The sequence below is a fragment of the Argiope bruennichi genome, chromosome 2 (genome assembly GCF_947563725.1).
Source record: "Argiope bruennichi chromosome 2, qqArgBrue1.1, whole genome shotgun sequence".
In the NCBI taxonomy this organism is placed as follows: domain Eukaryota; kingdom Metazoa; phylum Arthropoda; class Arachnida; order Araneae; family Araneidae; genus Argiope; species Argiope bruennichi.
In genome coordinates, this window is record NC_079152.1 from 16,360,645 (window position 1) to 16,379,231 (window position 18,587).

The following is an 18,587-nucleotide window of genomic DNA, read 5'->3' on the forward strand; positions in this document are numbered from 1 at the left end:
GAATGTTATATCATTAAAAATCAATCTGTATGCAGCATCAGGTCACACTAATTCGAGGTAAATTGGCTATTTCACTGATGTAAAATGGTAGAGGATCATATCAATGGTAGTCACTGCTGCAATAGATGATTGCCTTATTCTCAAATGAATCGCCGGCCACTTTATTCCAGAACAATGGACGTATGATAATATTCCAGAATTTTGAATCATTTTGTCTGTCTTCATCCGATTCTCAAGCATGGCGGGAATTCAATGATGTTGCGAGGTATGATATCTAACTGTATGCTAGGCTAATTTGTAAACCTACATGTTGGGTTACAGGATTAAGTTTATATTTTGGCCAAACAACTTCATCCAACTGAGCAAAATATATTCAAAAAATGATATATAGCCTGTGTACAAAGAGCATAATACTTCCATTCGTAGTGCTGGAGTTATCCTGGATTAGTTAAATAAACACGACGAAGAAGCATAAAACTTCGTGCAGCCTCCTCCCTTAATCTAAATATAATTGAACTTGTACGACATATTTTGGAGGATAAACTATAAAGTAATTTTTCAAGCACACTTCAAACATTTTATTTTTCTTTTTTTTTAAATTAGAGATCATTCTGCAGATTGAATAGATATGTGTCCATGTGATTGTTCCACGTAATTTTCCTTTTTGAGTTCCATGTCTTACATAAAATATAACCTTCTACAATCCCATTATTAAAGAGTTTAATTTTTTCCAAATGTCCCTATTGTTTTTCAATTTCCTCGTACTTCATTTCCTGTTTTACAGTTGGAAAAATGAAATTCACGTCATTGCTATTCTATAACATTTATTAATTTATATTCATATGATATTGCAATTAATTAGCGTTGGACAAATTTGCAATTTTTTGGCATTTATCGATACATTTAAAATTAACTATTTATTTATAAATTTGAAATTTATCGATGAATACCCAAAAAAATTTGGCATAAAAATAAATTAAAAAAAAGAACCAATTAAAAACATTGAAATATTTTTCTGCTAATTGGACTGTTAAAGGAAACATTACTATAAAAATTCATTAAAACTTCACTAATAAGAGAAAAAAAATATTAAAATAGAAAATGTAATTTTAATATATCATAACATTATAAATGTAAAACAATAAGTAAGTTTATTCAAATTCGGAAAGTATGACAAATTGGATTAGTTCTCTGAAAATGATTTATTTTTGCCCAGTACTTGAACATTTCCTATTATAATATGTTCATTCCTCCAACATTAAAAAGAAATGAAATGAAATGATATTTTAATGTTCAAAATTACTTTACTTTACTCATTGCACAGATTGCAATAAAAATGACCGGGTATTCTTTGATTACATAAAAAAAGAAAATTAATTGTTTGAAAGCGTACCAATTATTTTTTTTAAATTTTTTTCAGCTTTATTATTTATATATTTATTTTAATTATCATTCTTGTGAATTCATTTTACAAGCCCATTGCCTTAATAATTTTTTTAACGAATTTTTTGTGGAAAGAAATTTAGAAAGGAATAAAGAAAAACGATAGGCAGTTTCCAGTTGTCCAAAACAGTTGCTTTGATAAAAATGTTTTTTTAATAACTAAAAAAAGAATCATTAAATCCAAGGAATAACAAAGCAATAAATTAATGTTTCATTTTTTTGTACATTTTAGTCAATTGCAGATTGTAAAAAAATGAAAAACAAATTAATTTACTTAATTAATGCATTGATTATTATTTCCATTTGTTACAATCAATTCTTTAATATGGTCTGTCAATCAGTCTTTAAATAGTACAATGATACATTAATTTATTATTAATTTCAATTGATACGATATTCTCAAACGTACATATTTTTGTGTTTGATTTTGCACTAGGAATAAACAGTCCTAATTATTTTCTCTGGAAATGAAAATCTTTTTGAAAATTATAGTCTATTCTATAAATGAAACATCAATTAACCTTATTACTATTGTCTTTTTAATATGAAAAAATTACATGTATCTTTTATTGTATCAAATTAAAACGTATTAAAATATTACTCATTTCTCTTCATTATATATTTTCCCACAAATCTCTCTATTATGTTTCCTGCAGTACAAGCAAAAAGTCTATTAGGAAATGTAAAACAGTAATTTAATTAATGATTCGCATAGAATAGTAAATAATAATAATGACTATATTTTGCAAAAACAAGTACGCTAAATAAAAATTAAATAAATAAGGCATAATTGAATAACTTCATAAAGTCACAAAACAGTCGACATTTGATGAGAAACTGTTGATTGTTTAATATTTGGTTTAATATAAGTACTCTCTTGAGGAGGGTTTATATATCAATAGAGCTTATTTAATTTTCTAGACATATATGAACTTATTTTTCCGGCACACTGGAAGATTATCAGAAATTATCCAATCTTAAAAGAAAATTGAGAAATATTTCCTTTCATGAAATGTCACTCAGCATAACAATATTAGAAAACCAGTATCCTAAGAAGTTATTCCCTAACAAAATATTTAAAAAAAATGAAGTGAAAAAAAGATATTAATTAGATTAGTGCAAAGGAAGGATTTCCTAAATCAATATATTGGATGTTTAGTGAAAATAACTATCAAGTCATTTATCGCTATTTCAAAGAATAATGCATTTCAGTAAACATGAAAAGTAATGAATTTGAACCAAAAAGAATGATTTTTGAGATAAATTACGAATCAATATTGACATCTATAATTTTTAGCTAATAGGTTTAACTTTTTAAATATTAATACTGCAATCATTTTCAGTTTCTGGATTTTAAAATGTTGTTCTTCAGTAAATTCACTAAACAATGAAAGAGACGGGATTAGGATTAGTCTTATCATTCAATATGGCTGAATTCAATTTTCTTATATGCTTTTTTATGAAATCGTGTTTTAGTGTACATGCAAAAACAAAATTTAGCGCACAAAACTAAGTATGTAAAGAAAAGAAAGTAAATTCTACTTTTTTAATTTTATTTTCTGAGCTCTGTGATTTTTAAAATCTAATATCATTTATGAAATAAATTTAGATATCTTATTCTAATCCAGAATCACATTTTAACAATATAATATGCATAAAATACTAAAAGTTCAAAAACATAACGGTAGATTAAATTTCGGAAGCTCAAGATAGTGATAAAACATTGATTATCTCGTGTTTAAAATATACAAATATATATTCCCTTTTAACAGTCTACATATTTAAAGTAAATATAGATATGCAATTCTTCACACAAATTTCATAAACTTATATTAACTTAGTTTGTGTATCATACATATTTAATTGATACATTTTTAGAATTATTTATATAATTTATTGTACTACTATCATGTTTAGTAAAATATCTTTAAATTTCTGTATGTTATTCTTAATATAAGAATTATTGCAACTTAATGAAATTAACTTATCATCATTAATTCTGCCTCATCTCATCATCAAAATATAACAAACCCTAAATCATAATCATTCGATCATTCCTTTCTCTCTCACACAACTCCCTTTTATTCCATACAAGCTTACATCTGGAAGGGAAATAACTCACGTCCAGCGGCATCGACTAAGTGTCAACCTTCGCTGATAGTTATGGCGTATCATCACCCTTACTATCACCCTGACATCTCCAATCTTTTCCAAAAGGAATACAATGAGGGAATCTCCCTTTCCCTGCGGAGGATCAATACCTTTTAATTAATTCTTCGGCAGTCCATGCTGGCTCTCTTCTTCCCAGCCCCCCTCCTCCCTCTGGCACTCATCCGAAACTTTCCTACACCCCTCCCCCGACTCGAGACACCTACTATGTAAGTTTGGGATAATGGGTCACAGAGAGACTTCCAGTGTCTCCATAATTGGCTAGAAGAAGGAAGGCTCAAAGACGACGTTCAATCTAAGTTCCCTGACGTACAGTTCGGCAGCCCCCCCCCCTTCTCCCTTACCCAGCCGTTGGCGAAAAGATCGGAACTGATAATTATCGCCACTTTAGGCGAAAAATTGCACGTCCGGACTCGTTCGGGCAATTGATTATTCAAATTGAAATAAAGGAATGATCGAGTTACGCGTTTCTTGGTGGATCTAATAGATATCTGGAAATGATTTTGACGAGGGGGTGGTGTTAAGTGGTCACCATTGGTGAGCGTTAAATTCACGATTCGAATTTTGATTCGTGATATTTTAGATTTAAGAATCGATAATTTTTGATAGATATGGATTTTATTTGTGACATTTGAATAAAAGATAAGACAAATTTCATCTTATTTTTTAATTTTTTCCGAATATATAAAAATAAAAGTTCTTACTAATCTGAGAGGATAATTAAGTTTATAGAGATTTTATGTAATTAAAGGTTTTATGTAGGATGCTTCAGTTCAATATTTGTAAATATGGCAGTATAAATTTGGTTAAGATGTACTTTTGACACTTTTATTTTGTGCAAATTTCATTGAATTATCAAAACAAATAATAGAGACTTTTCACCATGTAAGTTACGCACATTTTTAAAAAAAAAATCATTAAGTATATTTTAACCAAACCCTTTGTTTGCTTGTTTTAGTAAATACAAGCAAAAGCGGAATATGTTGAATTTTCTCCATCATGATTAAATTAACTCTTAAATATAAGATACCTGAAAAATTAAAAAAAAAAAATACTAACAAAATTATTCTGATATATAAGATTTAGTGCATTAGTTTGTGCTTGAAGAATTCTTTCAATTGGTTTATCCATTTCAGTAAACCGTTTTCATCACTCCTCTATTAATAAAGAAATTAATAAGAATTTGACAAATTATTCACTGCATTAAATAAGGAAATTTTCGCCATAATATTGTATATTTTTTACTTTGCCCTCTAGAAACAAATGAAACATGAATAAAGAATTTTGCATTATAGTAATGGTTTGCAAACATTTCATTACTCAAAACCTTCTTAATCTAGCATGCACTCGTATATATGATAAAATATTCTTATAACTTATAAGGATTCTAAAATATTTAACAAGAAAGTTCTAGTTGAAAAAGTCCAATAAGTGAAAATGCAACAATATTTAAATGCATTTATAAATTATGTAGAAAAATATAACTATGAAGATTATAAACTTTAATGCATGTAAAATAATTAGAATTCCTTAGCTTTTATTTGTTTATTATTTTTACTAGTTTTGATGTAATGGTGTGGTTCTGATTGAAAATAATAATACAGTGATTAAAAATGTTAACATATTTCAATGAAAATAAATACCAAATAATAATATGTATATTCTTGTTTCGCTTGCTCTTCATATAAACCAACATCTTTTTCTAAATCAAATGAAAAATGGGATACAATGACAAACTGATTTAAAAATCAGCTGTCATTTCAGGAAGAAAATATTTCTCGAAAATATTACATAATAATATAAAGATTAATATTTATAATATAAAGTTAATAATATAAATATTAATATATATATTGCTTTGAAATGCATATATATATATATATGTATATATATTTTAATTCTTACCATTGAAAACACCATTACTTGTCCCCCTTAATAATGGAATTTACTGAAGTTCAAAAGGTAAAAAGTTGTTTTTTCTTTATACTTTTTTCGGAACAAACTTACGTAAGTGCTTCTTTTTTTTATTTTAACAGTTCATTTAAATCTTTCTCTACATTTTTTATCTCCATTTTTTAAAGAACTTAATGAAATAAAGTTTAAGGAAATACAAAAAAAAAAAAAAAAAAAAAACATTAAGGGGTTATTTGTGCTTAACAATGTTTAATATTATTGTTGATTTGCTAGCCCCCCTTTTTTCACATTTAAAAAATAAATTTCATGGTTGTTGTTGTTGTTTTTTACTTTATTGAGTTTTTTATTCTGATTTTTAATTATTTTAAAATCGATTATTATATTAATTATTTTCATCATTTTTCTTAAGTTTATGGCGAGGTGTTTCTTCTCACACTGAATTAAAACTACTTAAAATGAAATGATTAACTGTATGATAAACTATAAAAAAGTCTAAAATAAATATAGACTGCATTCAAGAAATGTCATGAATTATTTTTTTTCACATTTATATTCCTTGTATTTATATTCCTTAATGATCAATTCAGTAACTTATTTGTATTTTCAAACTTTCATAGATATGTAATTTTTTACCTACTTCATATTCTATATATTTTTCATTTGGTTATATACCTGTCTATATACCTGTCATTCTGGTTATATACCTGTCATTCTGGTTATATACCTGTCATTCTGGTTATATACCTGTTATTCTGGTTATATACCTGTCATTCTGGTTATATACCTGTCATCCTGGTTATATACCTGTCATTCTGGTTATATACCTGTCTTCATATTTCTATATCATATCAGTGAGACCTTTCAGCATCTAAATACCTTGCTTTGTAATTCTGAATATATTTCATAATTGTTGCTTATTGCAACCATAAAATAATTAGTTCAGTTTGATAAGAAGTAATAGCTACACATTTAAAGAGACTTCATTTGTTTTTAAATATCCAATCACATTACATAAACTAGCAAAAGTGCAAAGAATAAAAAAAAAATTGTATTAATGCAGCTTTTTATATAAATATCACAAAACTTGAAATACATAGAATAATTTTTTTTGTATTAAAATGGAGCTTTAAAAAAGTATACAGTGAATCAAACCAAAACAAAACAAACAAAAAACAAATATTCAAAACGTGAATATCAATTATCGAAGAAAAACCTTATTGTAATATTTGCATTAACTATGAAAATTGTTTGAGTTTTCTTACAAAAGTGAAAGTAAAATTGTAAAACATATTTAAAAATATTTTCAAAAATTAGTTGAATGTAGATAAAAATCTGCTTTGAAGCAAAATTGGTATCGTGTGTCAATATATCCTTCGAAGTAACAAAGGAAAAATAATTAAAAGGTGCCTCATTTGTCCCTTCATTGGCAAGTAGTAGCTGACCCCACATCATTTCTGTACCCAAAAGAGCGACTACAACCAACCATCATACCAAATCTTTCTCATCTTCATTTTTGATGTGACCTCCGGTGTGATTTTATAACATTTTAACTTCACATTTTTATTTGTCTTGTAAACTACACGCACTACAGTTATCAAACATAATTCTTCTTCTTTAGCTTTCAACAAAGTAAAAAAATCACATAATTAAATATTTGATGAAATAATAAAAAAGATTTGTATTTCATAGGAATTATTTAATCTATTGATGGAAATCAATCAAAAAATATATGTTAAATGCTGCTATAACTCAACAAAACTGTATACTGCTATTACATTGAAAAATTTTTAAACTTTGATGGAATGTACAATTAACATTTGCACAATTATATTTTATAAAATTATAGCAAAATAACCATTAAAATTCAGGTTCATTTTTAATTATTTAATTATTTTTTTTAAATCGATATCGAGGGACGCATTGATATCTTCCACGATACATATGTGGCAAATTTAGTAAATGTAGGTAAAGCGGTCTGATATGTTGAGCACCAATATATACACATATTCATCTTTATTATTACTAGAGATAATAACGCAGAATATAAGCGTAGATAAAATTTTCAAAAAAACAAAGTGAAAAAGAAACAAAAAAAAAATATTCATATACATTTAAATAAAGATTTGATAAACTAAACTATATTAGCAAAGTTTAAAAATATATATTTTTTTAAAAGTCAAAAGTATTTTACTGAAAAACATACAAACAGGCTGAAAATTCTTAGTTCAAACTTGGGGTCTTTATAACTATAGAAAATTGGAATTTTCTAAAAGTATTTTTTTTCAAAATATATCTAGTAGAGCTTAAAATATTTCTACAAGAGCGTACAACAGGATTCTTACAGTAGTCCGAAATATCCAGATATCAAAATAATAATAAAAAAATGGATTTATGGGAAATGACATTTTTTTTACCGAAGATCTTTTCAGCGAACAATATTTTCGGTACAAAACATCATATTGCCTTTTCTTGAAAGTTTAAAGGAAGTTTTCTATTTTACTATTTCCTAAAAATAAATTTCTATTGCAAAATAGATAGAATTGCACCGAATTCTATGATTATTCTTTTAAAAAATTTAAAAGAAATATTAGAATCATGTGAAAAATCTGTCGGAATTATTTTTAATATTAATATTAAACAAAGGAACTAATAATTGATTTTAATTATAAAATTTAATTAATATTATTGTAATTATTTAATTTTAATTAATAAAATATTATTTAATTTTAACTTTAATACCGGGATTAAAATCTACTCTTGATATATTCTGTCAAGCGCAATGAATTTCAGCAGTAACGAATAGATTTTATTATCGCTTAGATTTAAAAATTAGAAAATAAAGAAAAGAAAGGAATGGAACTATACAAAAAGAACGATTTCAATAGAATGCTTTAAAAAATTAATGCAATCTTTTTTTTAATATCAATAATTGTCAATGAATATAGTAATTAAGAATCAAAGGATTTAAATGTCAAGTTATAAATTATGCCTACTCAAATTTTAAGGGAAATGTATACATTTCTATGTAGAAAACCATTTCAAATGAAGTAATGTTATTTAAATCAATAAATGCAATCTTAAAAAAAATAATGTCGATATTTTTATGTATGTTCCAGTCTTAGTAGTCATATTTTAAAAACATTATGATATGCTCAGACATAGTGAAGAATGTCTCAAAATTAACGCAAGATTTGAATTTGCTACCATTGTTGAACAATATTTCAGAAATAAAGAAAGTTTGGTAGCAACAGTTGGAAAATTTGAGAATTGGCCCCCAAGATCGTGTGATTTAATACCATTGAATTTCTTTTAATGGGGTTATTTGTAGTCATAGGTCTAGGTCAAAAAGCCACAATCACGTATACATTGAAGGCAAGTATTTCAACGCTGCGTCAACGAATTCAGGTACATTTATACAAAATGGTAATGAAAAATTTGTACAAAACAGTATGTATATGCCAGAAAAACCATGGAGGCCGTTTGCCCCATGTATTATTCCATACATAACCCTATCCTGTGTACGTTATGATTATAAAATATATATAAAAAATTTAAGGAAAAATGCTGGTTTTTATATTTAATTGAAATATTGCGTTAACACGTTGTTCTGTCTTGTGACTCTCCATCTTTACTAACCCTAAATTATCAACTATCAAATGGGTTTATAATAGGGTTGCCAGCACTTTACTGCACGAATAGTGGCAAATGGTGAAATCTTGCGTTAGTTTTGGGATACCCTTTATAAAGGAAAAAAAAAAAAACTGTAAGTCTTATACCGAGTAACGACAATTTACAAAATAAGATTATTTATACATTTATTTCATGGAATAAACGTCAATTTTCAGAAAAGTAAAATGTTAGTAAGAAATTAAAAATGTCTTTAAAACGTTTTATTGTTTAAATATTGAAGAGAAAATCTTAAGACATATCCTGCTTGTACAAAAAAAAAATGATAGCGCGATGTCAGAGTTAGGTAGTAAACAAAATGACGAAAATAAATAAATAATTTCATTGCAAATGAAATAATAAAGAAAAATCAGTAGGAATACAAGAAATACTTTTAAAAATTTGAAATAAATATTATTTTCTTTTAATACTTGCTTGAAAAGATTACCAATACCTTCTATTTAAATACAGAAAACCAAACATAAAACAAACTTTTATCGCATCTTATGAAAAATAAAACAAAAAAAAAATCTAAAATTATCATAAAAACTAAATTTGCATGCCCTTTATTTCTTTTAAATAATCCAAAAGGAAATATTCAAATGGATTTAAATCTAAAGATCATTAGAGTCACTCACAAGGATCTTTTTTTTATGACCAGTTTACAAATATATTGTTGATGAAAGATGCATGACTGAAAAGATTCTTTAATTGGATACCAGGATTTTAAAATCACATTCTTGATAAAATCCATAACGAAAAACGTTATTCAAAATATTTAGATAAAACAATGGAAGTAGTCTTCTCTAAATTTTCTCGCATTCTCTCTAATAATTTCGTAACGCCAGCAAACGCCTTGCAGGACATTAATGTACAATAGTTGCAAAATAATAACTTTTGGCATGAATTTAGCAATTTACCGAATATATCATGCCATTCTTGCCATGCGGTTGTTAGTATTCAAAAATAGAATTTGCGTTTTAGAAACGTTTTTCCCAACTGGTTAAAACAAAAGATTGACATAAACTGCACTTGTAAGCACAAAACATCATACCTACTTTGATATATTTAAGCCATTGCGTTTTTGAATAATTGCGTTAGCATGTTTCTGAAAGCACAGACCGAAAGACAGTCAACCCGTTGTTGGGTTTGTCTTTACTTTGACAGGTGTCTACACTATGGATGCTAAATCTATGTACTAATAATATCTATCGTTCTTCTCGTTTTGATGCTATCGTGTTAACTTATATTCTAATAGCCGGCGAACTAACTTCCTCTGAGCGGATTTTACTCAACATTTGATAGAAGATTGCAAATTTGGTATATAAGACCGTATACCGAATTTCTAGCTCAAATCCTTTGTGAACTAACTTTGTCAGAGACAGAAGAACGGACGAACATTAAAAAAAAAAAAAATGTGTTTTACCAAATCAAGGCTAAAAGGTGAACATTAGTCAAAATTCTGCGTTCTAATTTTTTGGCAATTACTATATTTTCGCTATACTACCTATGCAAAAAAAAGTAAAAATGTATATTAAGCACATGCAAATTGTCTGGTTAGTCATTTCCCGAATGACTAATTTCCCATGTGAATAATTAGACAAGTGAATAAATATCAATAATGAATAAATTTTCAGACTATACAAACGTATTGTTTTTTATTAAATTTAAACTCATGAAAATTTTCTTAATAACAAAATAGGCTAGTATGGGGTACTCATATAAAGACTGAAAATGCATCTTAAATGAAATATATTGACTTCTAATTTTTAATATTTCCAATGCGAAATATTTAATTTAAATTCACGTTTTATTTCTATAATATAAAAAAATCTTTCATGCTTTAACAAATATATGAAGTTCGAACATTTTTGCCTTACTTTCTAAACATTAAAATATCTAAAGGTAGTAATTTTCCGAAAAGAAAATTACTTAAAAAAACTTACTTAGAAATTATTTTTAAAATTTATAATAAATTACGTAGTTAGAACTTTATAAAAGGCTACATATTTCTACAATTTATAATTTGAAATATAATTCAAACCCACAGTTTTGATTCATCATTCAGGAAGTGGTTTCTCCTCTCTTAAATTTATAATGAAAATACCGCTTATTGTTTATATTTTCTACTGTATTAAACTACGTAAACTACGTTGGTAGATATCTTAAAAGTTGATGAAAATGTTTCGAATTTGAGGACGGAACAGTCTCGTGTTCAAAAAGTAGATCCTAATTTATCGTTTTTACCTTTGAAGTAATTGCCGGGAAGATTTAACTTCAGAAATGAGAAAGTCATTAAATTAGTAGTCATTTATTTCTTGGCATTGTATTGGCGACGGACAGCTCGATTTCCAAGGCGAAACGAGAATACTGGGTTGAAGGATTCAAATTAGTCTTCTAAAGTTTTGGAGATTTTTTTTTTTTTTTTTTTTTAGTTTGAACACGTCCGAAGTTTCGGTTCTTTCTTTACTTACATAATATTTACATTATTTGATACATAAAAAGACATTTTTTTCTCGCTCCTGTAGCTTTAGCAATTATTCTTAAAACTTATTTCATTATTTTGCAATGTAATTATAAACAACACTTCTCTAAAATACTATTTTAATCACTTTAATTAAACAACAATTATTATTAGTATTAAACAACATCTCCTTAAAATACTACGGTTTAATCACTACTGCCTTATTTTCTTGAAAATATTTAAATTCATGTACAGGAAAATGCATAATTTTCTCTTTTGCCTTAAATTTCAAATTTGTAGTTCACAAATTGTTATACAGCATATGAACACGAAAAGAATAAGAGAGAAATTTGAAAAGTTATATGATTTGATAAAAAATATGACATTTTAAATTTTCATTAAAATGAAATTAACTTTTTTTAATACTGCTCTGAAATAGCTTCTATGAATATCATGTTATTTTCTTCTAAATTTTGCTTCTTATATCCAGAAAAAAATTGAAACTGAAATATTTTCTTTAACTTTCTAAAACATGTACTATTTTAGAAAATGTAAGCTCAAAGTAATTAAAATCATTGCTGAAAATGTCTATTATCTACTTTTAGTACATATGTGACCGAATCTTCACAATAAAATGGGATATAATGTAACATTTTTGCATTATCGTAATTCAAAGACAGTTAGTCCTGCCTTTCTAGTGAAACTCAGTAAACTGGGTAATGCGAAAATATCAGGATACTTTTGAATACATTCTATAACTTTTATGTTGGCAGCACATTCCACGATACATTATTATGCAAAATGTGTGACATAAACCCAAAATGGTCATAATGCTATTCGTGCCATGAATCTGAGCCTATATCTACAAAAATATAGTTAATTCTGGGTAATTTAAGCTCACTATTAAAAAAGTTTTTTTATATCTTATTGCAAGTTTTTTAATCAACAGATATTTTAATACTTAAATTCTATTCTTACATATAACCCATATTTACATCACCTAAAACTCAAATGTTAAGCTTTGTATTGATATTAATAACATTTCCAATTCAACTGTCAATTGAATTATTGCATTTTTTAAATATGAATGAAATTTTCTTTCCCCTTTTATCTCCGGACAAATGACATTTATATTCGTTTTTTGGTTTGAAGATAGGAATTTATTTACTTAATTTTGCCTTTTAAATGCCAGAATTTCCATTCCATTAAATAAAAAAGTGGAATGAAAACTTTAATGGAATTAAACATTTATTTTCAGCTCTTAAAATTTCGTAATTAAATAGCAAATTTTTTGTACAAAAAATGCCAGTAAAAAGCTTTGATTTTAAATTTTAAATGGGGAATGTATTTATCCGAAATCTGATGTTCTTATCTAAAATTAGAAAGACCGCCATTCTTTTAGAACAATATATTGATCATGAAAAATTTCAAACATAAGCAGTGAATTCAAATTGCAAATGTTTAATATCAGAGGTATTGACGATATTTTTTGTATGGCAATGAAGCTTGGAAGTTTACTAAATCTCAAGAAACTATATTAAATACTTCCCAAATTACTTGTCCCAAATATGATCTTAAAGTATATTGGTCGAATAAATGTTCATGTATTGAATTGTATAATAAAAACTCAATAAAAGTAATTTTAATCCAAAATTTAGAAAAAAATGGCGCAGGACACGGATAGGCATATACTTAGATATGAAAATAAATGATAATACAATGACATGGGCATCATACGGAAAGAGGAAGAGATTAAGACAAAATAACGCCATATAACTAAAGGGAAAGAAATACATTTGGATGGCAGAATTGGATGTGCGCTTAGGAGGTAGTGTTAGATCGAATTGGATTGGCGTACAGCTATTGCAGTCTCATGCTCCAGTTTAGTGTTAAAAGAAATGCTGTTGATGATGATCATAAAGCAAGCTTGTCACTTCCAGTTGAAACAGAATGTTCACCGATTAATTTATTTATCACTTCTGATTTTAATAATTGCAAAACTAAAAAAAAAAGTTATTTTGTTTTACAAGATCTGTTTAACGTAATAAAAAAAAATATTTTGCAGATGTCACGGAGTTGCGCCATGTGAAAGGGTAAGCAAATTGAGCAAATAATATGACATATCAAATATCTTTTAAGCATGGAATTTGGCATAAAACTTTTTTCCGAAAGAGTAATAATTTTTCCTGATGTTAAGCAATCAGAAAAAGTCTAGGGTGAAGCATAATTTCCATTTCTACACTTCTCATTGATATAAGAGTCCTTGAGTTCAGTTGTTAAAATCGTTGAAAGCGGTGATATTTAATATTTCATAAATATGTTGATTTTAATCATAAATAAATTGATTTTTTTTGTTTTGGATATCAGTGTGTCAAGAATAATTTAATAAATTTGACTGTATAAAAATTAAGAATCCGTAATTTTTTTTGCAATACATTTACTCAATGATTCAACAATGCCAAATATTAATTTCAATTTCGTTTAAAAATATTGTTCCAGTCTTATATATACCAATTTCTAATGGTTTAGAAAATATGTCACAGTTTGAACGGTTGTAGTTCATTTATAAGTTATTGGTACCATGGATTTCCATGAAGGAATGAGTAGAATGCATTCATCATTGAACCCCATTTCCTTCGAATATAGTTACAATCAAAACTTACTCAGAGTTTTCAGAGTAAAATCGATATTTTAAAAGAAAGAGATTAGACACAGAGGAATGAAATTTAATGGATATGTACTTCAATTACACCGTTATATTTTAGAAGATGATTGAAATTTTAAAATGGATGTTTGTAAACAAAAATTATACAAGTTCTTAAAATATTCATAAACTAAACTGAACAAAGTATTTTACAGAGTGTAATAAAAAAAATCAAAGTTATGGAAAAAATTTCAATATTACTAAGCTTAAAGGATACGATAATTTCTCACTAAACATGAATCAGGTTGAGATATTATTTAAAAAATATATACAATCAGTGGAATATAGTAAGTACCTCATGTATTATTAAAAAATCCTTTTCGATTATTGATGTTCTGCGAAAGTCACGAAAATACCATTTAATACACAATAAGGTTGCATATTTTAAATATTCATTATTAATATAATTGTCTCAATTAAAATATCAAAATTAGATTTTTTTTATTCTTTAAAATCTGTTTTCTATATAAATTAAAGGTTTTCATGTAAGCTTTCAATCAATCGATTCATTTATACGCTTAAATAAATATAAAATGTAATTAGCATCCTTTTAGATTATATATATAAAATAACACCACAAGATTACCTGGCAGTTGTCACTAATTTAAAAGCTTCAATAGCAAGTTTATTTCTATCATATCTTTAATTTTGAAATTTGTCATAAAAAATTTTATAAATAATAAATTTTATAAAACAGACGTTAATAATAAACTTTTATTTACATTCTAGAAAGTAGCAATTTTAAGTTGATTTTTTTTTGTATTTGTAAAAATTATTTTAATAAACTTAATATTATGCAGTATAGCCGATATAACATCATAATAAATTAAATTAATCAATTGATAATAATATAATAATTAAAATATAAATATTAAAATTTTATATTGTAGGTCTTATAAATATTAAAATTTTATATTGTAGTAAAGAATGCTTGAATTTGAAACAACTGAAAGTTCTTGAAATGATATATTGAATAGAAAATCAATTGCAATAAAACCTTGTTAAGAGATTAAAACAAATAAATCGATGAAGCAGAGAATTATAGGAGTATGCATGTACAGGGTTAGCAAGAAATAGGTTACCCACTTCAGATGGCTCTAAAATGAATTCTATTGATCCAAATGAGATAAAATTTGTACTACAGATTATTGAGATGATGCTTTTACATTTATTAAATAAAACAAAGTACAAAAAATTATCGTTAGGTGATGTTTTAATACACATAAAACCATTTAATATGGCTTAGAATTTTTAAATTTAGTAAAATTAAAATTGCACAATAAGTCCTCCTTCATTTTCAACAATATGCTCTAATCAGAGAGCTATATTTTCTATAGATGACCGCGTTGAGTCTGCCGGAATGTTAAGAATTTGGAATCCAATGTTGTCCTACAGATCTGGTAGAGATGATGGCGGTAGATATTGTCCTTCAAATAACCCCACAACCAGAAGTCATAAGGGGTGTAGTCCAGCGAGTGAGAAGGTCATAGAATTCGGAAGGCTGATAACTCGTATTTCTGAAAAATGCTGTATTAAAAATAGCTTTACATGACGATCAATATGAGGTGGTTCACCATCCTACATGAAAATGATGCCTTAAAGGTATCCATGCTGTAGAAGAGTTGGGAATACAAAATCCCTCATCATATCATGGTACCGTTGGAACACATGGTATTGGGATTGTCCTATGACGGAATAGATTTGGATTCCATTTGAAGGTATCTCTTGAAAGAAATACGGTCCAATGATAAAGGTAGCTGTAAAACCACACCACACTTTTCAGGATGCAAGGCTTGTTCATGGATAACGTGAAGGTTTTCCTCTGCTCAAATTCGACAGCTGTGGCTGTTAACTTACCCATTGAGGTAAAAGTGGGCCTCATCACTCCGCAGAATGTTCCATGGCGAAATTGTGTCAGCCACCATTCGAGCAAGGAACTAAAGTGCAAATGTTTTACGGACCTCTAAGTCCTTGTCCCACAATAGGTGCACAAACTTGATTTTGTATGGATAAAAACGCAAAATCTGCCGTACTATTTTTCATACAGTTGAATACAGCATATACAGAACACGAGGAACAACTGGAAAACCCGCAATATTATGCGACGACTGACTGCTTACTTTTAACGAGCGCGGTCGCAACATTTTCGACGCTGGAAGACGGGATTTTTTTTTCGTCCTCTATCTGGAAGAATGCCAAGTTGCATAGTTTTTTGGAAATTTCTGCATCATCTTGGATATGGCACCTGGAGACATTGGACCTCTTCGTATCTGCTTCATAAGACGAAATTCCTTTAGAGTTGCAACGGAGTTTTGTTGGTTCTGGTAGAACAATTTCATCAGTAGCGCTTTTTCTAGCAACGTAGAGATGACGAACAGAGAAGAAAGTAATGATCATGCAGAATCCGCCTTCTCTTTATCTAAAGAAAAATGGTAATAGACATGTACTGTAACGCAAATTATTTTTCATATTTTCAACATATGCGAATAAATGCCATTTGTGTTACAACGCCAACTATTGGTGCATTTTGTACTATTTTTTTTTTAATTAATAAATGTAAATCGCATCATCTGAATAATCTGTAGCTCAAATTTTATCTTATTTGGACCAATAGAACGCATTATAGAGCTTTCTGAAGTGGGAATCTTATTTCTTGTTAAGTCTGGACTAACAAGAAATATAATAAATGCTGAATTAAAAAAGCTAGTGCTTTTATTAAGCTATCTTTTACTCTAGTGAAATGCCCTATAATCATCCATATTTAATTAAGAACTCATATATTAAGTTCATATTTACAATTTCCGTTCAATACATTCCATTCGAATTAAGAAAATAAAATTAATAAGAAAATATTTTTCCAAAATTGCGAGAATAACTTAAAGTCTTCCAATCGTCTCGTTTATGCTTAATCTAACAGATTGCCTGACTTGAAGCATATCTGCCCATATTCTCTTTTTCTGATGTGAGACGATACATACCTATTTTCGATTTCCTTTTTCAACGGGGAAAGTTGGTCGCATAGTTAGGATTTTATCAACAGCATTCCTTAGTTCTAGCGAAGAAAAGAAACCACCGCCAAGTATTTCTAAGTGTACTTATCGAAATAATAAAATCTTACTCATTCCGTTAAAAAAATAATCATCGGAATAATTTATATGGATGGTTTTTAGTTATGTCAATAGCTATCACAGCTGTCAAAGCATGAAATGGAGTGATTTTATTAGCTTAAGAATACTATTGCAAGCGCAAAATAGAGTTAAATATAAGCTGGATATTGATAAAAATCTCTATTTTAATTGATTTGTGAAGATTCGTTATTCAGATTGAGCATTGTTATTAAGTTAGAAACAATTATGATTTTACTCTTGTGACATTTAGAGAAATATTATTCGCTGTTCGGGAAGGAAAAGAGTTCATGTTTCTTTGAAACTGTATTTTAAATTGGGTTCAGATTAATGGCTCACAGATTAATTTTTTGAATAATTGAAATATAAATTATCAGTTTCTTGTTAAATGTATGCATACATCCATGTAATAAATGTACGTGTTATTCATAGATTTATGATTCATAACACATGTACTTTTTTATTTTTAATTCTGTTTATTTATTTAATAGAGATCCTTTTATTCGTTTCTAGTTTTTCCATTATCTTGATTACCACTTGTATATTCACGAAATATAATTATCCTATTAATTATTTTGTGTGTTATGGAAGAATGATTGAACCAATATATTTTATAAGCTTTGCATTCCCATATAATTTTTCTGATTCTTTTTCGTCTGCTAAATTTATTAGTTATTATTCTGCGTCTAATATTATCTCAAATTATATTTTTCTGTAGCTTTTTACCAGACTTAAACGGTTCTACATAAAAAAAGAGAAAAACAATGAAATGTTTGCTAAAAAGCAGTTTTGTGGCTTCATTTACAACAATTATTAAATGTAAGAAAAAATATTACTTTAAAAAAATCCTAAAAGTATTAATAGTGTATTTTTGATAGTCAACGAATTCAAATGTATCCATTTTTTCTCATATCCATCTCATTTTAATCAGAAGCAATATAAACAAGAATGTAACTCAGGGAACTATAGCAAAAAAAGTCAAAAGAATTGATAGGAAAATATAAAGTCGTATCTTCCACCGCGGAAAACAATTCAATATTTTTCTTCTGCTTGGGAACAAAATTTATTTCTATGTCGTTTATTTGTTCCGGGGACATATTCA